This window comes from Mus musculus, chromosome 9, assembly GCF_000001635.26.
Source record: "Mus musculus strain C57BL/6J chromosome 9, GRCm38.p6 C57BL/6J".
NCBI classification, from domain to species: domain Eukaryota; kingdom Metazoa; phylum Chordata; class Mammalia; order Rodentia; family Muridae; genus Mus; species Mus musculus.
The window spans coordinates 110,265,387-110,291,701 of record NC_000075.6 but is presented as its reverse complement, the minus strand read 5'-3'; the positions used below and the strand labels follow the sequence as shown (position 1 = coordinate 110,291,701).

Below are 26,315 nucleotides of genomic sequence, written 5' to 3'. Positions count from 1 at the left end.
CTGATATAGATCAGGAATGGCCTCAAATTCACTATATAGCAGATGGTGGCCTTTAAAATATCATCTAATTATATATATTTAAGATTTATTTATTTATTTATTTATTTATTTATTTATTATATGTAAGTACACTGTAGCTGTCTTCAGACACTCCAGAAAAGGGAGTCAGATCTCATTACAGATGGTTGTGAGCCACCATGTGGTTGCTGGGAATTGAACTCAGTACCTTGGAAGAGCAGTCAGTGCTCTTAACCACTGAGCCATCTCACCAGCCCCCCTAATTTTATATTTTAATAATTTTTCTTACTTATTTATCTATAGGGATGGTTGTGAGCATGCTCCTGCCAAGGGTGTGCATGTGGAGGAAAGAGAATAACTCTGGGAATTGGCTCTCTCTATCATTTGAAGATCAAAGGATAAGCGCAGGTGCCTTTTGTTTGAGACAGTCTCTCACTGGCCTGGAACTTCACCAGGCCATCAGACTGGCTGGCCAGTGGCCCCAGGAGCCACCTATTTCTACCTTGCTTCTTGCCATCACTGGGGTTACAAAGCATATTCCACCACACCTGACTTTTTGTGTATGTTCTGGTGACTCCACTTCGGACTGGTGTGGTAAAGAATACAGGGCTTAGCCTGGTACAATGACATACACCTTTAAACCCAGAGATAGAGGCTGGCAGATCTCTATGAGTTCAGGGTTGGCCTGGTCTACACAGTGAGTTCCAGTCCAGCCAGGGCTACATAGAGAGAGGACCTGTCCCAAACAAACAAACAAATGAAAAAAAATTGAATCAAGGGGGCTGGAGAGAAGGCTCAGCGGTTAAGAGCACTGACTGCTCTTCTGAAGGTCGTGAGTTCAAATCTCAGCAACCACATGGTGGCTAGCAACCATCCGTGATGAGATCTGACATTCTCTTCTGGTGTGTCTGAAGACAGCTACAGTGTACTTAGATATAATAATAAATAAATCTTTTTAAAAAATTGAATCAAGGTCCCCTGTCCTCCCAACTGCCATCCAAACACTGTCTTCCAGGGACCTCCAGGTTAAATGCTCTTAATGGCTGAACCATCTCTTCAACCTCAAGAAAGGTTTTAACATAGATTAAGAACAGGTATTGAAGCCAGACATGGCAGGTGATGCACACCTTTAACCCCAGCACTCGGGAGGCAGAGGTAGTCCGTGGATCTCTGTGAGTTAAAGGCCAGTTAGGCCTACAAAGAAAATTCTAGTACATCCAGGACTATACAGAGAAATCCTGTCTCAAAAAAAAAAAGAGAGAGAGAGAAAGAAAGAAAGAAAGAAAGAAAGAAAGAAAGAAAGAAAGGAAGGAAGAAGGAAGAGAGGGAGGGAGGGAGGAAGGAAGGAAAGGAAGGAAGGAAGGAAGGAAGGAAGGAAGGAAGGAAGGAAGGAAGGAAAAAAGAAAAGAAGCTGGGTATGGTGGCGCACACCTTTAATCCCAGCACTCGGGAGGCAGAGGCAGGCAGATTTCTAAGTTCAAGGCCAGCCTGGTCTACAAAGTGAGTTCCAGGACAGCCAGGACTACACAGAGAAAGCCTGTCTCGAAAAGTCCAAACAAACAAACAAACAAACAAAATAAATAAAAGAAAGAAAGAAAAGAAAAAAAGAAAAGGAAAGGAAAGAAAGAAAGTAAGAGAAAAAACAAAAAACAAATTTAAAAACAAACAAACAAAAAAAGAATGAGTGTTAATCTAGATATAAAAACAGAGTGTTTGTGCCAACAGGTCATAGAACAATCTTCATCTTTGTCTCACAACTTCACATTGACACCTCACTGAGAGATGATGAATGGACTCATGTCTCATGTCACACACACCCCCACACACTTTTCATTAATGGAGACTGAATCAAGGTTTCATCCATACAAAGAAAATGCCCTACAGTTGAGAGCTGAGCTATTCCTAACTTTTCCTTTAACTTTTTATTTGGAAAAGAATCTCAGTAAGTCGTCCAGGTAGGTCTTGAACCTGTGGTCCTCCTTCTCAGCCATCCAAGGAGCTTGGATTACAGACTGCACCATGGAGTGTGGCAACATTCTCTAAGTGCTTAGCGAAAAGCGCAGCAGAGATGACACGTGTGATTGTGTGATCGTTGAAGCTGTGTGGTAAAAGGCAGTCATCCCTGCTTCATGCTCACAGATGCATCAAGGTGGAGCCCTGATGGTTTGGAGAAAAGTCTGGCCTTGAATCTGCTCTGCTGGAGAGATCTCCTGTAAAGACCATGGGGAGTCAGTGAGAGATGCTGAGATACTGTCCCGATTGCCTGGCCCTGGTCTGTAATGTCAAAGGGAGGATCCCAGGACCATTTCTCGTGTGATCACCATCTCGGGGAGGTCCCCAGCTGAGATGCCCCACATAGGCCCCACAACTGGTCGTTGTGTTTGAGCCAACACGTCTGGGACTTGTGTCTTATGCAGCCATAGAAACTAAAGCGTTTTGTTTGCCTTGCCCCAAACTTCCAGCCACGGAGTCCCCTACCACCCCTGCAACCGCTTCTCTGCTGTATTTTCTTTGTAAGCATTTCTCATACTGACAACACTATACAGTCCAGGTTCATTGCTGAGTCCCCACTGTATACATTGTTTTGAACAGAATTTGTTAACTACAAGAAGAATCAACCCTAAGGTCTGGTCCGTGGTTAGAGCGAGGACACAAAGCATCATGGGATTTAATTTCCTGTGCATCTCCTTCCTTACTCCGTCCTTCCCTCCCTTTCTGTGCTAAGCATGTACTCTATCGCTGAGATGTACTTCATATTACTTTCTTAAAAAAACAAAGACAAAACAAACCAAAAAACTAAAGCAGAGCTGGAGAGATGGCTCAGCTGTTAAGAGCTCTGACTAATCTTCCAGAGGTCCTGAGTTCAATTCCCAGCAACCACATGGTGGCTCACAACCATCTGTATTGGGACCTGATACCCTCTTCTGGTGTGTCTGAAGATATGTACAGTGTAGTATACTCATATACATAAAATAAATAATTCTTTTAAAAAATGGGATCAGGGGCTGGTGAGATGGCTGAGTGGTTAAGAGCGCCAACTGCTCTTCCGAAGGTCCCGAGTTCAAATCCCAGCAACCACATAGTGGCTCACAACCATCCGTAACAAAATCTGATGCCTTCTTCTGGAGTGTCTGAAGACAGCTACAGTGTACTTCATATAATAAATAAATAAATAAATAAATCTTTTTAAAAAATGGGATCAGATACTCTCTTCTGGTGTGTCTGAAGACAGTGACAGTATACTCATACACATAAAAATAAAAAATTTAAAAGAAAAAGCCGGGCGTGGTGGCACACGCCTTTAATCCCAGCACTTGGGAGGCAGAGGCAGGCAGATTTCTGAGTTCGAGGCCAGCCTGGCCTACAGAGTGAGTTCCAGGACAGCCAGGGCTACACAGAAAAACCTTGTCTCGGAAAAAAAAAAAGTGGAAGCAAATCAAATGTTTGTCAGTTGCTCACTAGAACTGTGGACACGCGGCAAGAAATGGTGCATCCAACACTCAAAGCCATGACGCCGAGAGAAAGATTACCCATAAGCACATGCTGTATCGCTCCAGTAACCAGGGCTGCTAGGGTTGGTAGAGCACCCACCGTGGACACAGAGCAGCCCCAGCACCGCTCCAGGCAGCCCTAGTTCCTTCCCTTCCTCATTCTGGTACCTGCTCAGGCACTCAAGCAGAGGGGCTTTCCAATTCCTTTCTGTAACTCATTTTTCCAGGACAAACGTACAGAAGATGGAACGGTGGCAACATGCCTCCATCTGCCCTGACATTTCAGGACTTTGATTCCCTCATAAGCCACTGTTGACTCGGGAAATCTCCTGCCGGAGTGTAAATGGCTGTCTTATGGCAAGGAGAGGTTGCCCCCCTGGGACCTGAAGCTTTGACCTTAGACAGATGTGGTAGGGGTAGATGCCTTTATCCATCCCATGGGGGCAGGGCTCCCCGTGCTCCCCCAAAGAGACCACAGGTCAGAGCCTCCCCATTCACTTGGGTTTTGCAAGCCAATGAAAATTTAGTCCCATGAATAAAAGCCCCTTGTCCAGAGTTCTGAGCCCTAATCCTCTTACGTATCCCCAGCGGAAAGCCGGAGCTGGTGGCAGAAGGAACTGTCTGATTCTCTGCCAAGCTAGTCCTTTGTCCCACACTCTGGTGCCAACTGCATCTCATCACAGAGGGCTGCTGCCCCTGCCAAGCTGCCCAACAACCAAGTATGATTGTCCCTGATGCTGAAGTGGTCAGAATGCGAGCTCTGAATCAGGGCTTGAATGGCACAGGTGGGTCTGAGGACTCATCTTGTCCCAAGAGAGAGAGAGAGTCATAGGATACTTGAGAGCCCCAGCCACACCCAGTGTATCCTGGCCAAGGGTTCTGCCTCCCTCTCCTGGAGTCTTGGATTTTTCTTCAAGCAACAAAGGATGTTCAGTTAGATTGGGTGTTCACAGGGTCTCTCTTGTCTCATTGAGTCCTTTAGGAAACTCAGATAAAACCCAGCTTATGACTGAGGCTGGCAGGTACCATCAGAGGGACAGACATCCCTGTAGCATGAAGAAATAACACATTGTGGTCACAAAGAGACTCACTCCTCTGCCAGACTAGGAAGTCGAGTTACAGGGTGTTGATAGGTAGGCAGGAGAGACAGGGGAGTGGAGAGGGGTGGGGGTGAGAGGGATGTAGTATCCTGAGGCCCTTCGGGGAGCAGCTGGCAATGGGGCATGGAAACTGTGAAGTGTGTGTGAAGCACCGAAGGCCCACACGTCTGAAATGAAGTATAAGTCACCAGGGGTCAGGGCTTCAGGATGCCTGGGGCCAATGTATTTAGTGAGGGAGGAGTTAGTAATTTAAGAAAAAAGATTTTTTTTAAAGTCAATGAATTAAAAGGAAAATAAAGAAAGATAAGTGGGGCATGGTGGCACACACCTTTAATCCCAGCACTTGGGAGGCAGAAGCAGGTGGATTTCTGAGTTCGAGGCCAACCTGGTCTACAAAGTGAGTTCCAGGACAGCCAAAGTGAGTTCCAAGACAGGCAGGGCTACACAGAGAAACCCTGTCTCAAAAAACCAAAAAGAAAAAAAAAAAAAAAGAAAAGAAAAAAGAAAGAAAGAAAGATAAATACGAGGCACTCACTTAGAATTGTAGCACTCCAGAGGAAGGGGACAGCAGAGTCAATAGTTCAGAATCGTCCTTAACTACATGCAAGTCTGAGATCAGCCTAGGTAGGCTATGTGAGACTCTGTTTCAAAAAAAAAAAAAAAAATCAAACATGTTTTTCAGTCCTGAGGCCATGGGGAGCCACAGGTTACTGTGAATACATGGTCCAAGTCTTCATACCACACCCATCCAGTACTCAAATGGCACAGAAATGCCACCAACCTTGGGAACAGTTCATGGTTATGTAGCCAAAGGTCTTAGACTCTCCCAACCACAGGCCAAGGCCTAAGCCAAGGCTGGGACTGCATCTTCAGTTTGTTTGTTTGTTTGTTTGTTTGTTTGTTTATTTGAGACAGGGTTCCTCTGTGTAGCCCTGGCTGTCCTGAAACTCACTTTGTAGACCAGGCTGACCTCAAACCCAAAAATCCGCCTGCCTCTGCCTCCCAAGTGCTGGGATTAAAGGCGTGCGCCACCACTGCTGGGCGCATCTTCAGTTCTGCTCTAAGTGAACACACAGTGAATCCACGGGACTGGACAATTCTAGGGCAGAAGGAAAGGTTTGTGGGAGATCAAACTGCCAATGTCTCTCTTGGAGGTTAGAGAGAAGCAAATGTCAGAAAAGCAAGGGGATTTTAGGACAGCAGGTTGGGGATCATGGGCTGACACAGGCCGCTGGAATGACTGGAAACCAGATGCACTTACCTGAGGGAGCAGATTAAGGGAGCAAGGTATTGGTGAAGAGAATCAGGCCTTATGAGATTTCTGAGGAATGCTGGATTTGAGCTTCTGTTTATCCAATAACTTTTCCTGTTTACTCTTGAGGCCCCCCCCCCCCCCCAGCACAGCTGTGGCCAGTTTGTTCCATACCTGTCAGCTATTTCATATTGTTGCTGTAATATGCCTGCCAGTCAATGACACAGAAAAATAACTCAACTCAGAGAAGGGCCATGCTGATTACATACCCTGTTAGGTTCTGTATGAGGCTTGTTAATCTTAAGAAATTCCACAAAGCTTTGTGTAGGACCCATCAAATTAAAGGTCAATATGAACTATTATGTCTAAAATGGCTTGAGTTGGGGCCGACCACAGGGCAGCACTTCCTGCACCTGCATATAAGTTAATTCTGGTTTTTGCAGGGGTGGGGGTGGGGGTGGGGGTGGGGTGGGGGTGGGGTGGGGCTCCTTTATAAGCCAGCCCTGAGAACAGACTGGTACCACAAAATTTGGTCCCGAGTCATTTTTGTGGCCCTGATTGATCAGTCTTGGGATGTGTGTTCAATAAACTATTCTTGCTTAACTGAGATCTGTAGCATGCAATTATTTAAAACAATCCATGCAAATGCTGGCTACTCTCCAGCAACAAAGGTCTCCCCGCCCCCATGGCCATCCCCAAGCAGAGGTCTGCCCAATTTTTTTCTGGTTCGCTTTCATTCCTAGTCATCCGTCCCTGCAGCTAGTCTGCCAAGACTTGCTCTCAACCTGAGCCCCGAATAAAAAAGACTCCAGAGGCTTGTAAGTTATCAGTCAGATTTATAACAGTAAATTCTCGATCCCCAAGGTGCACACACAGAGAACTCAAACCTCAATTGATATAGACACAAGCTGCACACCTAGGTGGGGCAAATGCTATAATACTCTATTGTCCTTCTCTGACATCCATAGCTACCTGTGACTCTTTCAAGCCACATAAGATCAGGTTCATCTTCCTCTCCTATAGGTTCTATCTTGTCTCCTCCGCTCTGTCTCTCCTCTCTCTGTCTCTCTGTCCCATCTCTAAAACTCTCAGCCCATCTTCTTTTTTTTTTTTAAAGATTTATTTATTTATTATTATATGTAAGTACACTGTAGCTGTCCTCAGACACTCCAGAAGAGGGAGTCAGATCTCGTTACGGATGGTTGTGAGCCACCATGTGGTTGCTGGGATTTGAACTCTGGACCTTCGGAAGAGCAGTCGGGTGCTCTTACCCACTGAGCTATCTCACCAGCCCTCAGCCTACCTTCTTTTTCCACCACCCAATCACAGGCCTTATCTTCCACCTGCAGACAGCAATCTACAGAGATCAGTATTTACAAGGTTTGTGTGGTGACTCCTGAACCCCAACACTTAGGTCATTGTCACCAGCAATGCCATTTTGGGGCCTACTTTGGACCTAAAGCTGACTCTAGCGCAGGCTCCCAAAGGTTCCCAGGCTCCTGTGAAGGCCTACAGTAAAGGCCTCTGCCTACCGATGGAAAGACAGATGGTCTGTGACCATTTCTCACTGTGTGCAGATGGCTGGTGGTCTGTGCTATTTCTATAAATAAAACTGAGGCAAAGTAATGTTTTAAAGCTAGATGTGGTGGCACACGCCTATCGTTTCAGCACCTGGGAGGCAGAGGCAGAAGACTGAGGAGTTCAAGATCAGCCTGGGCTATGAAGTGAGAGCTTGTTTCACAAAACAGCCAAACACGGCGATAAACACCTTTAATTCTAGCACTGGAAAGACAGAGGCCAGAGAACCTCTGTGAGTTCAAGGCCAGCGCGGCCTACATAGGAAATCCCAGGCCAGCTAAAGCTATATAGTGAGACTCTGTTTCAAAAGAAAAACAAGGACTCAGGTGAGATGGCTCAGTGGTTAAGAGCACTGACTGCTCTTCCAAAGGTCCTGAGTTCAAATTCCAGTAACTACGTGGTGGTTCACAACCATCTGTAATGAGAGCTGATGCCCTCTTCTGGGGTGTCTGAAGACAGCTACAGTGTACACATATACATAATAAATAAATAAATCTTAAAAAAAAAGAAAAACAAAAATCCAATAGAACAAAAAAGCAAAAACAATCAAACAAACAAAATAACCAACAAAGCCAGATGGTGGAGACAACGTCTTTAATCCCAGCACTTGGGAGACAGGCAGGCAGATTTCTGAATTTGAGGCCAGCCTGGTCTACAAAGTGAGTTCCAGGACAGCCAGGGCTACACAGAGAAACCCTGTCTTGAAAAAACCAAAAAACAAAACAAAACAAAATAAAACAAAAACCAAACCAAACCAAACCAAACAAAACAACCAACAAAGCCAGATGGTAGGAACATGTCTTTAATCCCAGCACTTGGGAGGCAGGGTCAGGTGAATCTATAATTTTGAGGCCAGCCTGGTCTACAGGGTCAGTTCCAGGGCAGCCAGGGCTACACAGAGAAACCCTGTCTCGAAATAAATAAATAAATAAATAAATAAGCGAATTAATTAATAACCCACAATGAATAACATTAATTTAAAAATGTAACAAATTAGTTTTGAAGACGCGTTTGTTTATAGGAACAACAACAATAAACCAACAAACCAAGCAAACAAAACCGAGCAGTGACATATTGGCCAGTCTTCCAGTGGAGCCAGACAACTGCAGCTCCTGTTGAGGCCTGCTCCCCTAGCATGGCCGTAGACATTCTGTTCCATCCCTGCCAAGCACTTCATATTATTGCTGACACAGAAAATAGTTTGACTCAGAGCAGGGTCAAGTTGACCATGCATCCTCTTATGAGGTTTGTTATCCTTTAATTATTATTATTATTATTATTATCATCATCATCATCATCAATTTTATGTACAATGGTGATTTGACTGCATGTGTAGCTGTGTGAGGGTGTTGGATCCCCTGGACTGGGAGTTACAAACAGTTGTGAGCTGCCTTGTGGCTGGTGGAAATTGAGACCCGGTCCTCTGGAAGAGCAACCAACGCTCTTAACCCCTGCACCATCTCCCCAGCCGAGCTTTGTTTTTCTTAAGAAACTTCACAACCAGACGATCCACTTAGCACCAATCAAATTAAAGGTCAGCTTGAACAGTTGTGTCTGAACTGTCAAAATAGCTTGAATAAGAGCCAGCAACCCTGCAGCTCTTTCTGCACATGAGCTCATTGAGGTTTTTGCCTTTAGAAACTGGCCCTCGGAACTTTTGGGGTTTCAGTCTTAGCTTCTGAATCTATGGTGCGGCCTGATCGATCAATCGATCAATCGGTCCTGGGGTGTGTGTTTGATATGAAACTAGTCCGTCTTAACTGAGACCAGAGTTAGAGTGGTTAGTGTGGCAATTCCTTGACCATATAGATTTCCCCGTACCCTTGGCCACCCCTCAGATATTGAGAGTGAACACTACCAAGACGGCCGGACCCTCTGTGAGGAGGTAAGTTTCTTTTTCTTGGTTTGGTCTTGTTTCTGGTATGGTCTAGACCTCTGGTGACTCAAAGAAGAGAAGCTGGACACAGTATTGCTCTTCAAGTGAGGAGCCAGGATCCCTCATTCTCCACTTGGCAAAGGGGAATAGATTACAATCCACCCCTTTGAACTTGGTCCCACAGCAATCGGTCTGTCTTTGTCTTTTACTTCGCTTGTTTGTTTGTTTGGTATCTTTCTTCTCTGTCTAACTTTTGACTCTTACTATGGGACAATCCCCCTCCACCCTAGATTCTCCTCTTGAAGTGATTCTAAACAACTTTAAGGATTTTTCAGAAGGCTGCTGCCATTTGAGGCGCCCAAGTATTTCCCCAGAAACTTCACACTCTGAATTTGAATGGCCTTTTTTTGGCATTAGCTGGCCTGCAGAAGGAGGGTTCTTTTGATTCATGCATTCTCCCCACACAGGCTAAAGTTCTCAGGTGTCCAGGTTCCCTATGTCATGGCCAGGCGTTTTCTTCTATCTGACCCCCTCCCCTCAAATGGTAGAAAAACCTTATTGCCCCTCTCCCTCAACCTACAGAGGCAGGAAAGGCTTCTGCTCTTACCAGAAATTTCCAGGATCAGTTTAGGTGAACTGAAGAGATAGTCACGGCTGTTGCTGGGGTTGTCTATTACTGTCTAAGCAGGACCCACCAATCCTGTCTTTACCAGAGGAGGAGAACTTGTCACCAACACCTGTATTGTCAGCCTCTCAAGACCCTACCACTGCCTGGGGACTGGCCAATCCCCACCCCCATCTTCTCTCCTCACTAGCCAGCCCCAAACCTGACTGAAAGCCCTCATCAGCCCTTCAACCGCAGCTTTCCCTCTGCACACCATTGCCCCACCTATCCCTGAGGGAGGGAGACCTTTCATGGTTTACCAGCCCAGCTGGGAAGACACCCAACAGTAACTTTAACTTTTTAGACTTTATTTTTATTGATTTTTTTTCTTTCTCCACCCCCACCCCCACCCCTGACTGCCGGCGACGGCTGGGTATGGTCCCCACGCTCCAGCGCCATCCATTTTCAGGGCTAGTTGATTCGGCAGGTGAGTTGTTACACACTCCTTAGCAGATTTCTACTTCCATGGCCACTGTCCATTTTTAATGATTTTTAAACATTTTAACCTCTCTTGTAGTCTACCAACTACCAGAGGTAGTGGAAAAGAAAGGGTATGGGGGAAGTGGGCATGTTTAGAAAGTTATTTTTTGGAGTCACTCTCCTCTGTGTTGCTGGAAATCAGCAGTTTAGTTCACAGATCAGCTATGACAGCTCAATCTACTGAAAAACACTTTATGGATGGATATGCCAGTAGTCTAGTTTGGTAGAGTGGGGATAGCAGACAGGAATCAGCAGCGGTAAACCCAGTCGGGCCTCAGTCTCTCCACAAGTCAGCAGGAGGGATCAGTAGGGATGCCAGGAGAAGTTTTTCCGCTGTGTCTTTCTCAGGGAAGCAAAGATCAGCGAAGACATGAGACTAACAAGCGTTGCACAGCTAGCTCTATAAATAAGTCTAGCTCAGCCCCATCATCCTCTAAACATCCCGTGTCCTCTACAGGTCTTGCCTCAGCACATGTCTTGCCTCAATACTTGTGACTGTCTCAGTTGACATCACTCTGTCAATCATACCTGAGTCCAAAGAAGGGGCAAGAAACTGTAGTATACCACTAGAAGTTTTTTGGTGTGTTTCTCTCTATAGAGTCCCAACAAGTGTAGCTTAGCTACATAATAAAAGGCAGAATCTTTTATATCCTGTGTCTTTTTACATGCTTGTTTTAGTAGAACATTTTTTTCTTGTGTCTGTTTTTTTTTGTTTTTTGTTTTTGTTTTGTTTTGGTTTTTTGGTTTTTTGAGACAGGGTTTCTCTGTATAGCCCTGGCTGTCTTGGAACTCACTTTGTAGACCAGGCTGACCTTGAACTCAGAAATCCATCTGCCTCTGCCTCCCAAGTGCTGGGACTAAAGGCATGCGCCACCACGTCTGGCTAAAAATTTTTTTAAGTAGAGAGGGGAAAAAAAAAAGAGCCAGGAACTTCGCAGTTTACAAAGTGCGGTTCACACTCCGAGCTCCCTGCCATCATTAGCCTGCGTTGGGCATCATTAACTAGCAAGCACTCTGGGGACAGAGCCAGAGAGGAATGTGACACTAGAAGAACCAGCCAGGTTCTGGGGCTTGCAGATACAAACTGAACAGAGGGACAGGTGACGGGTGGCAGGTGGCACTTACAATGACCTTCCAGGTGATTGCAGAAGACAGTTTGGGTCTTGAAAATGATCTTAACATGATAGAAATAAGATGCTTAGTTTTTATAAGTCAAGTTCCAGCCTCGGACCTCAAAGGCCCACAGAACAAATAGAACAGTACTTCTATGACATTGGGCGCTCAGTGGGTATTAGCTCAGATGGAGGCAATAAAGATACAAGGTGCTGCTGAGTCAGCTAGACCCTCAGGCCCAGGCAAGAAGGGTCCTGAATCTTGTTATGGGGACCTCAAGGTCAAAGGACTCCCACTCGGGAATCATTCCCTCCTCCTGTAATCCACACTTGCCACAAAAGAAACCCAATGTCTTTTGTCCTGAAGGCCTCAAAACTGCTTCCTTAAGGACAGGTTCTGAGGGGAGGCCAGGGGGCTAGACACAGATGTGAAACATGTGGACTCTGGTGTGTAGTGTGGATTCCTGAAGTGTTCCTCAAGTATTGCAAGAAGAGCCAGAATGAGGAGCTCAGGGGACTCTGGTGAGGGTAGGGAGGGAAGGTAGGTTCCTAGGCCTTTCTGCAGCTGAGGTCAGTAAATGCAAACAAAAACACAGGGGATGGGAGATGGCTCCTCACTTAAGAGAGGGCACTGATCTTACAGAGGATTTCCTAGGACCCATTTTGAACAGCTCACAACAGCTCCTAAACGCAGCTCCAGAGGCATCCAGTGGTCTGGACGTCATGGGCACCAACACTCATTTACATATACCCACAGGGCTGGCTTGTTTTGTTTTAACTTAATACAAGAATACAAGTAGGGTCATTAGAGAAGAGGAAACCGTATCAGACTGGTCTGTGGCCAAGTCTCTTTTTCCTTCTTCTTCTTCCTTTTTTTTTTCAAGACATGGTTTTTCCATGTAGCCCTGCCTGGCTGTCCTGGAACTGCCTCTGTAGACCAGGCTGGACTGGAACTCACAGAAATCTGCCTCCTGAGTGCTGGGATCAAAAGTGGTCATCACAACCCCCCAGCTGCATTTGTTTGATTAATGATTGGTGCAGTAGGGCCAAGCTCTCTGAGGAACATCTAGGATACTGCAGGGGACAGTAGAGTTGTTTCCTGAGCAATAGTCCTGGATGGCAAAAGAAAGCAGGCTGAGGGACAGGAGAGATGGCTCAGCAGTTAAGAGCACTGACTGTTCTTCTGAAGGTCCTAAGTTCAAATCCTAGCAACCAGCTGTAATAAGATCTGATGCCCTCTTCTGGGGTGTCTGAAGACAGCTACAGTGTACTTACATCTAATAAATAAATAAATCTTAAAAAAAAGAAGAAAAGAGAAGAAAAGAAAGCAGGCTGAGTCAGGCATAGGAAGCAAGTCAATAAACAGCATTCGTCCATGGTCTCTGCTTCAGTTCCTGCCTCCAGGTTCCTAACAGGCTTACATTCCTGGTCTTGGCTTCCTGAAGCGATGAATTGTAACCAGTAAGTTGGTTTGGTCTTGCTGTTTTATCACAGCAACGGAGAAATCAAACTTGGACACCCATCCACATAATTAAAAACAAAATAACACACACACACACACACACACACACACACACACACTACACACTACACACACACACACACACACTACACACACACACACACACTACACACACACACACACACACACACACACTACACACTACACACACACACACACACACACTACACACACACACACACACACTACGCACACACACACACACACACACTACACACACACACACACACACACACACACACACACACGACAATAGAAATAAGAAAACAGGTTGGGCTTTGGAGGGAGGACCCTGGACATTTTTGCTAGAGTCCAACTGAACCAGGCCCATGAATGTTGGGACTTCACAGCAGTGATGTGAACCACAAACAGGTGACTGGGACTAGCTCATCCTTGCTCGAGAGGCTCTTGGAGTCTGGAGGATGGACGACATGTTGCCGGACCCTCTGAAATGAAGCCCAGATGGTGTCTGACACGCTTTCAGTTGTACGGGAAGGGAAAGGTGAGGGATGGTCCCTAGAAGCGTGCATGCCATGCTGTGTCAACGGGGATACAAGTCTGCTCTGGTCACCCCTGGCTTGTAGGTTTGCAGGGACTCTGGAGTATGTGCCTGTTTTTACATGGATGTCTCTTGGTGAACACCAAAAGCCAGAGCCCTGTGTCGGATGTTTGGCAGGGCCTGGGTGGCCAAGGGGAGCAGAGGGAAAGTCCTTTTTCCTGTGGGAACTCATTCTAGTTGCCAACGAGTAGTGAGCAGAGCTGTGTCATTGGGCTTTCTGAAGGTTACTCCTGGCAGCCTAGCTTGGCCTTGTCATGGCCTTGGGCGAGGACCCAGGCTGCCCCAGGGTTTCTGTAGAACAAGTGTGAACTTCTGCCCAGGCTGGCCACAGAACCAGCTGCACCAGGAAGCATGCTGTCCTCCTTGAGAGGGTGAAACTGTCGCCAGAGTAAAGACAAGGGAGACCCAGGGTCTGCTGCCTCCCAAGAGAGAGCCAATTAGAGCAGTGAGCGGTTCCCACCAGAGCTCTGGCTGACCCTCAAAGCCAGCCACGTGGATGGGCCCCAGAAGGCTGTGTGATTAACAGCAGAAACCCGGCCACCCGCTGGGCCTGGCCTCGGAAACATCAAATGAACACCAGGACTGCCAAGAAGGAAGGCCAGCTCTGCTTCCACAGGGGACCAGCAGCACCCAGCAGGAGAAAGGGCGAACCCAAACAAAGGGCCCTGGAGACCTCAGCACAGGCCTCACTCTGGAGCCCAAGGGAAGGACATCATCAGAGGCCCAGGGAAGAGATGACAATGTCACAGGTCCCTATCACTGCCTCCCAAGGAAGGCTCAGCCTTCTTCCAGGATAGGAGTGATGGGTGCAAACAAGCAAATCTCTGCCTGAAAGTCATTCATTCCACAAAGATGGCCGCCTACTGAGTACCTAGTGAAGAATTCAATCTCAAAAGCCATTCTTCTATGGAAGTCAGATGGAAAGCAAATTAACCAATGAGGAAAACAGCCAGAAAGGCAGTGGGATTTGTGGGTACCAACCTGAACCCAAGTTCTGAGACCAGGTCTCAGGTACCCAAGGCTGTCTTCAATCGAGCTATGAACTTCTGATCTATCAGTCCCTACCCACTGAGTCCTGGGATTATAGGCTTATGTCACAGGCACAGTTTACACCATGCTAGGGATGGAGCCTAGGGCTTCATGCATGCTGGGCAGGTGATCCACCTGCTGAGCTACACTCTCCAAGGTCAACAGACCTTTCTGCCTCAGTGCCCTGAGTAATGAGGACTGCTAAGCACGAGTTTCTGTGTCTGGCTCACAGGAAACCATTTATGTTTTCCTGGCTTCTTCTTTTGTAAGGTGGGGGGTGATTAAAGCAATTGTCACACATGGTAGGTAAAAGGATTAAGTGAGTTAGTAGATGTAGATTATTCTAAATTGTGCCTGCCTTATATTATAGTAAATATCCTATTTACTATGTGTTACTATTGTGTTAAAATCCTTTCAAAGGGCTTTGGAGCTGGGTAGATGGCTCAGTAGGTAAACTGCTTACTGGGCAAGCATGGGGGTGTCAGTTCAGATCCCCAGGACCCACATAAAATCTGGCTGTGGTGTTTCCCATCTATAACTACAGGAATAGGCTACAGAGACTAGGGGATCCTTGCAGCCAGCTGGCCAGCTTGTTTAGCTAGAACAGCAAGCCCCAAGCTCAGTAAGACATCCTACCTCAAAAATAAGGTGAAGAAGGATATCAAACATTGACTTCTAGCTTCCACGTGTTCACAGACAGGGGAGAGTCGCACACATACATAAATACACTGCACAAACACTCACAAGCACACACAGATACCCAGTACTGATAAGGTACAATGAAGGAATCTGGTTGGGGAGCCAAGAGATGGCTCAGCAGTTAAGAGCACTGGTTGCTCTTCCAGAGGATCCAGGTTCCATTACCAGTACCCACAGGGCAGGTCCTAAAACTCTGTAGCTCTAGTTCTAGGGGATCTGACGCCCTCTTTTGGCCTGCTCAGGTACTGCATGCATGTGGTGCACAGACACATGTCAACAACCCCCCCCCCACCATACCTAAAAGCAATCTGATTGGGAGAGCCTGTGACTAGTAGAGGGAACCCGAGACTCACGGGAGTTAATGACGTAGCTTCAAACAGTAAGAAACCTGAGAGCAGAGCTGGTTGAACTCATGTCTCATTTACGAACAGGGTTGGTTACATGATCATGTTTACGGCAAATCGCCAGACTAGCTGGCTGTGAGACAGCTCAGTGGGTAAAGGCTTTTGACACCAAACCTGAGTTCGATCCTTGGGAGCCACATGGTAGAAGGAGAGAGGAGACTCTGACATCCACTTGCATACATGCACACATATAAATAAATAAAATATAATAAAAATAAATTTAAAAAAATCTAAGCCAAATCACTTGTAAGATATCAAGAATTGCCTTCGGGCCGGGCATTGGTGGCACAGGCCTTTAATCCCAGCACTTGGGAGGCAGAGGCAGGTGGATCTCCGAGTACGAGGCCAGCCTGGTCTACAGAGTGAGTTCCAGGACAGCCAGGGCTACACAGAGAAACCCTGTCTGAAAAAAACCAAAAAAAAAAAAAAAAAAAACCAACCAAACAAAAAAAGAATTGCCTTCATGGTCCAAGGACAATCAGATGCTGACAAGAAATGGGCACATAATCTCTAGAGCTATGCTATGTATGCAATATGGGAGCTGCCATCTGCATGTGTGTGTATAATTTAAGTAAAATGATTCAAAATCCAGGGCTGGGCATGGTTGGGTATGTCTGTAGTCCTAAAACAGGGTGACAGAAACAGGAGGTTTGGGGATTCAAGCCCATCTTAGACTACACAGTGACTGATGTCCTGCATCTAAATAAATAAATACACAAATTCAGCTGCTCACATTCAGTAGTCACATCTTAAATGTTCAAGCCTGGGCTGCGGATATAGCTCAGTTGGTAGAGTCTTGCCTAGCACGCACAAAGTCCTGGGCTCCATCCCCAGAGCCGCATAAGGCAGATGTCGGCAGTGCATTCTTTAACTCCTGTATGGGGGAGGCAGATACAGGAGGATCAGAAGTCCCAGACCACCCTCTGCTGCATAGGGAGGTTGAAGCCAGCCTTGGCTACCTGAGATCCTCTCAAAAACACCAAATGCCCGAGCTGTTGAGGCAGAGCTACTAAACCGAACAGCATCCGCACATAACAGTCCCTCCCGTGTCTCCAGAAAGAAAACTTGGCCAGTGGTAATCTGGGTTAACTCAGAGTAACTTCAAACTCCACACCTGATCTTTGTCAGAAAACTGAGAAGCAATAACTTTCAAATCCACAGTGGCGAAATGTGGAATGATTTTAAAATTCCATTCCATTTTTGGGGGACCGGAGAGATGGCTCAGCGGTTAAGAGCAGTGGCTGATCTTCCAGAGGTCCTGAGTTCAATTCCCAGCAACCACATGATGGCTCACAACCACCTGTAATGGGATCTGATGCCCTCTTTTGGTGTGTCTGAAGACAGCTACAGTGTACTTATATATAATAAATAAATCTTTTTTAAAAAACATAATTTCCTTCCTTTCCTTTTCTGTCTCTTCCTTCCTTTCCTCCCTCCTTCCTTCTCTCCCTTCTCTTTTTCTCTTTCACTCTCTCTCTACCTCCCTTCTTCCCTCCCTCTCTCTTCCCCTCCCCCTGTCTCTCTGTCTCTCTCTGTCTCTCTTTCTCTCTGTCTCTGTCTCTCTCTGTCTCTCTCTTTGTCTGTCTCTGTCTCTGTTTCTGTCTCTCTCTTTGTCTGTCTCTGTCTGTCTCTGTCTCTCTGTCTCTCTGTCCCTCTGTCTCTGTCTCTGTCTCTCTGTCTCTCTCTGTCTCTGTCTCTCTCTTGCACCGCAGCAAGAATACGGACGTCAGAGGACAGTTTCCAGGAGAGCACTCTCTCTCTCTCTCTCTCTCTCTCTCTCTCTCTCTCTCTCTCTCTCTCTCTCTCAGGTGCTGCTCAGGGATCAGGTTCAAGGCCTCAGGCTTTGAGGTGAGGACCTTTACCCCTGAGCCATCCTACCAGATGACAACATTTTTTTAAAAAATGGAATTAAGAAAATCAATCTAAGAAATGTTGTGAGAAGGAGGAAGACTAGGAACCCAGAAGATAAAGTGCATGGCAAAATGAGTATGCAAATCCAAATTCATTAGTGGCATAATATTAATGATGGAATGTTTCCATTAAACAAAAAATATTTCCACACCAGTAAAACCAGCCATATGTTGTTTACAAGAAAAAATGTCTGCAGTAAAAAGATACAGGAAGGGCTGAACGTTAAAAAAAAAAAAAAAAAAAAAAGACTAGAGGAATATACATCTGCAAACACTAACCATAGGAAGGCTGATGTAGCCATAGCAACGGGAGATAAAATGGGCAAAGCCATGGTGCTAGTCAGTTTTTGGTTGCTGAGACCAAATACCTGAGAAAAAGGAAGGAACAAGCTAGGGCTGGGGCTCAGTTGGTAGAGGGCTTGCCTGGCGTGCGCATGGTCAGTACTTGCAAGGATGCCAGGAAGAGGTGAGAGGAGGGGAAGGGTACACCCCAGGAGGTACTTCCTCTAGCAAAGTCCCACCCTACGGCTGGGGTAGGTGGCTCAGTGGTTAAGAGCACTGGCTGTTTGTCCAGAGGATCTGGGTTCAATTCCCAGAACCCATATGGTTCACAATGGTCTATAACTCCATTCCAGGGGATCTGACACCCTCTCCAGGCCTCCACAGACACGGGGCATGCACATGCTGACCACACATACAGGCTGGCAAAACACCATACATGTAAAACTAAGGAAAAAAGAGAAAAGATTCTATCAGCACATGCTTGAGAGGCAGAGGCAGGTGGAGCTCTGTGAGTTCAAGGCCAGCCTGGTCTATATTGCAAATTCCAGAATTCCAGGACAGCCAGAGCTACATGCTATATAGAGACTCTGCTTTTTTTTTTCTTTAAGTACTCTATTGATATGTCAGCCCACTGATCAGAGCCATCTTGATAAAATCACCTCTCTCTCTCTCTCTCTCTCTCTCTCTCTCTCGTTTCATTTTTAAGGTGTTTGAGAGACAAGGTCTTACCAACCAGGCTGGCCTGAAACTTAACTACATAGCTGAGCATGGCCTTGAACTTCTGGGTCTCTTGCCTCTATCTTCAAGTGTTAGAATTATAGGTGTGTACCACAATGCCTGACTTTTCTTTTTTTTTTTTTTTTTTTTGAGACATGGTTTCTCTGTGTAGCCCTGGCCTGTCCTGGAACTCACTCTGAAGACCAGGCTGGCTTCGAACTCAGAAATTTGCCTGCCTCTGCCTCCCAAGTGCTGGAATTAAAGGCATGCCCCACCACGCCCGGCACCACCTATATTTTTTAAGGCAGTGTTTCACGTAGCCTGTGCTACCATGTGCAGTGTATGCTATCCTAGAGACTGAACCCAGGGCTTAGTGTATGCTTGGCAAGCTCTGTCAACATCCGTGTCCCAGAATAACATCTCAGTGATTGGATTCCCTGATGGGGAACAAGACATCCATCCATGAGTCATTTAGAAAGAACAACTCATATCCAAACCATAACACCATCAGATAGAGACAGTTGTTCCACTCATAGTGCTACCAAAGTCAATGCATCACAAAATGCAATGGTGATAAATGGTGTAAGCTTTCTCAATATGGCCTCATATTGTGTGAAACACAACTTTATAGAATTAGGGTTGGTCAGATGGCCTAGTGCCTACAGGTGCTTCATGTTAAACATCACAACTTGGGTTCAATCCCCAGGTCCCAAAAGTAGATGGAAAGAATCACCTCCCACCAAGTGCTTACCATATGTGTGCTCCCAAGTAAATAAGTGCATCAGAAACATTTAAAAAAAAATCAGGGGCTGGTGAGATGGCTCAATGGGTAAGAGCACCCGACTGCTCTTCCAAAGGTCCCGAGTTCAAATCCCAGCAACCACATGGTGGCTCACAACCATCCATAACGAGATCTGACTTCCTCTTCTGGAGTGTCTGAAGACAGCTACAGTGTACTTACATATAATAAATAAATAAATCTTAAAAAAAAAAACCAGCCAGGTGTGGTGGTTCACGTCTTTAATCCCAGCACTCGGGAGGCAGAGGCAGGCGGATTTCTGAGTTCAAGGCCAGCCTGGTCTACAAAGTGAGTTCCAGGATAGCCAGGGCTACACAGAGAAACCCTGTCTTGAAAAACCAAAACAAACAAAAAAAAATCATTGAATTTATAAAGCAAACTAGATGAATCCACCACCATCATGGTGATTTTCCTTATTTTTGTTTACTTACTTACTTTAATTTTATTTTTATTTATGTGTCTATGTGTGACTCTATGGGTGTATGTCATGTGAGAGTACCCTTGGAGGCCAGGATGGAGGAGCTGAACTCAGGTCCTCTGGAAGAGCAGCAAGTGCTTTCAACCACAGCCCCATCTTTCCAGCCCCATCTTTCCAGCCCCCATCATGGTAATTTTTTTTTGTTTTGTTTTTTTGAGACAGGGTTTCTCTGTATAGCTCTGGCTGTCCTGGAACTCACTCTGTAGACCAGGCTGGCCTGGAACTCAGAAATCCACCTGCCTCTGCCTCCTGAGTGCTGGGGTCATCATGGTGATTTTTAAACCCATATCTTCCACAAGGAGTACAAAACGCAAGCTAAAAACCACAAATATACATATAACATGGTTAGCTACCATGACTTACCTAGCTGAGACACAGAACTCCAAACTGTAGTTTCTCATTATAAGTTACAGAGACTGTTGTTCTACTACAGCCCTACAATATCAGCAAAGCCAGTGTTAGCAACTTTAAAAGAGCTGAAATTAGAAAGAGTATGTTCTTGTTTAGTCTTAAGACAGTCTCACTATGTAGTTCTAACTGCCCTAGAACTTGCTACGTAGATGAGGCTGGCCTTGAACTTACAGAGATATACCTAACTCTAACTCCAGCATCCTAGGATAAAGATGTACTCCACCATGTAAGGTGAGAGTATGGTCTTTAATCACAATGTAAAATCCACCACACCCAGTGTGGCAATGCATGCTTGTAATTCCAACACTTGAGATCAGGAGTTCTAGGTCAGTCTAGGTTCATGACTGGAGGTTTGGCTCAGCAATTAAGAGCATTTGCTGCTCTTGTAGAGTACGCAGGTTCAGTTCCTAGCACCCACATCAGGTGGCTCATAATCACTTCTCAGCAGTTGTTGAAGATCTGATGCCCTCTTCTGGCTTCCATGGTGTGTGTCCTTTCTCAAACAGCAACACAAGTTAGCTAGAACATAGTTACAAACTCAGACAATGCATAGCTTCAGGGGGATAAAGCACATGTCTAATAAGTGAAGGATCAAAGAAGGCGCTGAATAACAAAGTGCTTTATTTTAAAACTCCTGGAGAGCTAGAGACATGGCTCAGTGGTTAAGAGCACTGACTGCTCTTCCAGAGGTCCTGAGTTCAGTTCCCAGCAACTACATGGTGGCTCACAACCATCTGTAATGGGATCTGATGCCCTCTTCTGGTGTGTCTGAAGACAGTGTACTCATATATATATATATATATATCTTCAAACAAACAAACAGGCTGGGTGTGGTGGCACACACCTTTAATCCCAGCACTTGGGAGGCAGAGGCAGGCGGATTCTGAGTTTGAGGCCAGCCTGGTCTACAGAGTGAGTTTCAGGACAGCCAAGGCTACACAGAAAAACCCTGTCTCGAAAAAACAAAAACAACAAACAAACAAACTAGTGAGGAGCTGGGGTTGTCTCTCTCTCGTTGTTACAATGCTTGCCCATTTGCTTGTCCAGCATGGGACTCTGGATCTGACCCCCACTAGCGGAAGTTCTATGACAATCATGTTTCACATTCACAAGGATGACTAGAATAAGAAAGATAGAGACAGTAACTATTGTTTGGTAGGTAAAGTTGGGACCCTAATACACTGCTGGTAGGGACATGAAATAGTGCTGCCATTTTGAGAACTGTCTGGCTGTTGCTCCCAATGTTAAATGAGTGCAGACTTGCTCTCACACAATAATGGAAGTTATTGTGTGAGAACATTATTGTTCTGCAGTGGTAGAGCTCTTGCCTCTTTTGTTTGTTTGTTTGTTTTTGAGGCAGGGTTTCTCTGTGTAGCCTTGGCTATCCTGGAACTCACTCTGTAGACCACGCTGGAGAGCTCTTGACTCTTGCTGAGGCTCCTTGTTCAGTCCCCAGCACTGCAAGAATAAAACCAAAACAAATGCATTGCATATGAATGCTTACAGCAGCATCATTCATAATTGTCCCAAAGTGAAAGCAGCCTTTGGTGGTTTGAGTAGGCATGGCCCCTATAGATTCATGTGTTTGAATGCTTGGCCCATAGAGAATAACATTATTAGGCCGTGTGGCCTTAGGGACCAGGGGCTGGAGTGATGGCTCAGCAGTTAAGAGTGTTTTGTTCTCGCAGAGGATCAGAGTTGTTTCTAGTCCCTATATGAGGCAGCCCACAGCTACCTGTAACTCTAGTCTGAAGGACTCAACACCCTCCTTGGCCCCCACAGGCACTGGACTAAAGCACAGCACATACCCATGCATGTACACATAATTTAATAAATATATATTTTAGAAGATTTATTTGTTTTTATATGTGTGAGTACACTGTCACTCTCTTCATACACACCAGAAGAGGGCATCGGATCCCATCACAGATGGTTGTGAGCCACTATGTGGTTGCTGGGAATTGAACTCAGGTTCTCTGGAAGAGCAGTCAGCACTCTTAACCACTGAGTCATCTCTCCAGCCCCAAATATAATCTTAAAAAAAGAATGATTTGGAGGTTGGAGGCCAACCTAAACTTGATATTTTTGTTCTCTGTGTGTGTGTGTTTTGTTTTGTTTTTTCTTTTTTTCTTTTTTGGTTTTTCGAGACAGGGTTTTTCTGTATAGCTCTAGTTGTATTGGAATTCACTTTATAGACCAGGCTGGCCTTGAACTCAGAAATTCGCCTGCCTCTGCCTCTCCAGTGCTGGGATTAAAGGCACGTGCCACCACGCCCGGCTTGTTCTGTGTTTGACAGAGGAGCTCATGCAGGCCAGGCTGGCCATGAGTTCTCTATGGAGCCAAGGATGGCCTTGAACTCACTTCTGATCATTCTGTCTCCATCTCCCAAATGCTGGGAATATAGGCAAGCTCCATCATGCCCGGTTTTATGCAGTGCAGGGGACCAAACCTGGGTCTCATGCATGCTGGGCAAGCATCCTACCAACTGAGTCCAAGCCCCCTGACAAAGTTTTGGGGAAAAAATGAATATGTTTTGTACATGGTGAGGTGGTATTTTAAAGTAAATTATGCCCTTAAAAGATATTCTAGGGCTGGACAGGTGGCTCAGTGGATAAAGGTACTTGCTATTAAGCCTGATGACCTGAGTATGAGCCCCAGAATCTGCAGAGTAGAGGGAGAGAACTGACTCCAGGAAGTTATTCTCTGACCTTCACGGTCTGCTGCACACATATGCATACAAGCATGCACGCATGCGCTCGCGCGCACACACGCACACACAGAAATGTAAAAAGAAAAAGCGATGTCAGAGCAGCTGCTGGCAGCTACGAAAATTTGAATACGCATGAACACAGGCTTATTGGAAACAGTCTGTATTAGCTAGTTCTGCATTCCTGTGAGCAGAGTGCTTCCTGGGAATCCCTGAAGGTTTCAAAGCAATTCCCGTCCACCATGGTGGGGAAGCATGGTGGTGGGAGCTCATGGCAATGTACTGGTATTGGTGTGAAGTAGACCAAGAGCCAGTGGTGCATATAACCTTCAAAGGTCCACCCGACCAGCCAGGCTGCACCTTTCCAGGACTCCTCCCATGGTGTCTGTCTCTCACATTTCCAGTCTCTTCTTCTTTGTTGTGGTGTGTGCTTGCAGGTATGGATGCCTGGGGATGCAGCTGTAGAAGTCACAGGGCTGTCCTTCACATGCCTTCTCTACCACTCTTCCTCTTTGTTTGAGACAGTGTTTCCCATGGAGCCTAGAAACTTACTCATGGACCAGGCAACGAGGCTGGCTGCTCAGGAGGACCCTGGGATCCTCTGGCTTGTGCCTCTCCTCCACAAGATGAAAACGTGTACTTCCCGCAGTGAGAAATCACCCCACCCACTCAGGAAAGCAAGGAGTCCATTCTTTCAGCTCTTTACTGAGGCTCTCACAACTGCCTGTGCCTGCTACTCAAAGGTGAGCTAGACATGAGTAGAAGAGACATCACTAACTTATGTATACCTTAGGCTCATGTGTCCACAAACACTATCATCCCTAAAGCTCTCAGGTCCCTCCCCAGGTTATAATTGGAACAATTTCCCTTCCCTTCCCTTCCCTTCCCTTCCCTTCCCTTCCCTTCCCTTCCCTTCCCCTTCCCCTTCCCTTCCCCTTCCCCTTCTTCCCCTTCTTCCCCTTCCCCTTCTTCCTTCCCCTTCCCCTTCTTCCCCCTTCTTCCCCTTCTTCTTCCCCTTCTTCTTCCCCTTCTTCTTCCCCTTCTTCCCCTTCCCCTTCTCTTTCTAAGGTTTCTCAGAACAAGGTTTCTCAGAGTTGTCCTGGAACGCATTCTGTAGACTGAGCTGACCTGGAACTCACAGCTTCACCTGCTTCTGTCTCCCAAGTGCTGGGATTAAAGCTGTGCCCCACCACTGCTGACTGATTCCTCTTTTTCTTCTTTTTTGAGGCAGGGTCTCTCGATGTAGTCCTGGCTGTTCTGGAATTCACTATGTAGACCAAGCTGAACTTCAACTCATAGAAATCCACCTGCCTCCACCCCAAGAGTGCTGGGGCTAAAGGAACGCACTTCACTCTGAACAATTTAAACAGAGAAGGAGACTATAAATCTGGCCACTTAGGCAGATGGGAGGTTTACACAGCAAAGACACTGCATACTGCATACAACTGAGCAGTTGTTACCAGGACCGTCTTGCCTACCTGGCAGAATCATGCTCTTCCTGACAAGCCCACAGAAGACTTAATGGTGGACCAGAACTTCAGGACAGTGTGCGCCCAGACTGCCATTTGAGCTGCCTGTTAGAAGTCTGTCTTTGTGTGGGAATGGGGCTAGGTGTAAGTCCATGCTGTCCCATTTGTCAGTCCTGGAGAGCAAACATTAACTGGCCTGGTGGCAGACTGCTTATCTTCTAGGTACTTTGGAGGTGGCATCCCTTTAGCTATTATATATATAAAATCTCCCTTGTGTGGTTTGGTGTCTCCTAAGCTAACCTATTAGTAAGTCCTTTATAACATCAACACTATCACCTTGAGTTTCTTTTGTATCAGGCACTGGGATTATAGGCACACATGCTGCTAAGCTTGGCTTTTTATATGTGTGCTGGGGCTTCGAACTCAGATCCTCTCGCTTGCACAGCTAGCACGTTACCTACAATCATCTCCCCAACCCCATTCTGTCCATTAAAAAAAAAAACCCTATTATTATTGTGTGTTTGTTTGTGTCCATGATCCAAGTGTGTGGACATCCGTGCTGTTATGGCACATGTGTGGAGGTCAGAGGGCAACCCTGTGGGACTGGCTCTCTGTTGCCAGGCTTGTCCAGGAAGCTCCGTCACTGGGGTGAGCCAGCTCCCCTGGCCTCGCCTTTCCTCACAGAGAAGATCCAGGACGGGCTCTAGTGTGGAACAGAGAGAACAGAGAGACGCGGGTGCTGTCTGAAAACGCCAGGATGAAGAGGGACTGTCCCAAGAGTTAAGTAACCTCCGTGCAGGGGCATAGAGTCCTCAGAGACGCTGGCCACCCTTTGGATCACAGTCATTGAGCAACACAAAAACCCTGGCAGGAAAGAAGGCAGGCATAGATAGAAATCAATACATCTGACTCCAACACTCAGCCCCTTTGTCACACAGACTCCTGGCAGCATGTGGTGGCTCTCCTCAACAGGCCTCTACTCTTTCCTGTTTCCACTTCAATCCGGGTTTTCCTGGCTGTCCTGAGGGCACAGCCAGGTCTTTGAGACACATTTCCTAATATGGTCGTGGGAAAAGCACAACAAAATGCAGTACTTGAAAGTCTGCATATACAAATGCAAATACATATAATTTCTCGTCATCAACTGTTTGTGTGTGTGTCTGTGTGTGTGTCTGTGAAAGAATTCAGAGGTGTTTAACCTCAGAAGGAAGGCCCTCTAGTTCAGAGACTACTCCATAAATCCCAGACAAGCCACATCAGCTGCACACCTGCCCGCACCCCACCCCCCCGCCCCGCCCAACCCAATTGGATAAGAAATATGGTCAAGGAGCTGGAGAGATGGCTCAGGGGTTAAGGGGTTACTGACTGCTCTTCCAAAGGTCCTGAGTTCAAATCCTAGCAACCACATGGTGGCTCACAACCATCTGTAATGAGATCTGATGCCCTCTTCTGGTGTGTCTGCAGACAGCTGCAGTGTTGTACTTACATATAATAAATAAATAAATCTTAAAAAAAAAAAAGAAATATGGTCAAGAAATTGTTCCATTCAGCACTGTATGGTAATGACAGCAGACTTCACAGAACTCTACCTGGGCAGGCGTTCAAGTTGGGAACATAGGACTTCTGTTGCCGGTCAGTAGGAGACTAGGTAATTGGATCACCACCTCTTCCGCTAAACACAAAACTGCACACCAAACAGTGGACAAATATCAAAGAGCAAACAGGGTGCTACGGAGATACCAGGCTCACATCCAGAGA

General features: G+C 46.2%; 1 long non-coding RNA gene and 1 other non-coding gene across 4 annotated transcripts; one reads left to right on the top strand and one right to left on the bottom strand.

The window, feature by feature from the left end:
* Positions 1-9,031: 9,031 nt before the first annotated feature.
* Gm39429 (predicted gene, 39429) lies at positions 9,032-25,064 on the top strand. Of its 3 annotated transcripts, none has more exons than NR_168668.1 (3): positions 9,032-9,324; positions 23,614-23,831; positions 24,320-25,064. It is a non-coding gene; the product is annotated as a predicted gene, 39429 (long non-coding RNA). The 3 variants fall into 3 exon arrangements; NR_168669.1 differs by having other exon boundaries at positions 24,316-25,064; NR_168670.1 differs by having other exon boundaries at positions 23,610-23,831.
* On the bottom strand, positions 10,293-10,415 carry Mir6236 (microRNA 6236). The gene has a single exon (NR_105744.1). It is a non-coding gene; the product is annotated as a microRNA 6236 (primary transcript).
* Positions 25,065-26,315: the final 1,251 nt, after the last annotated feature.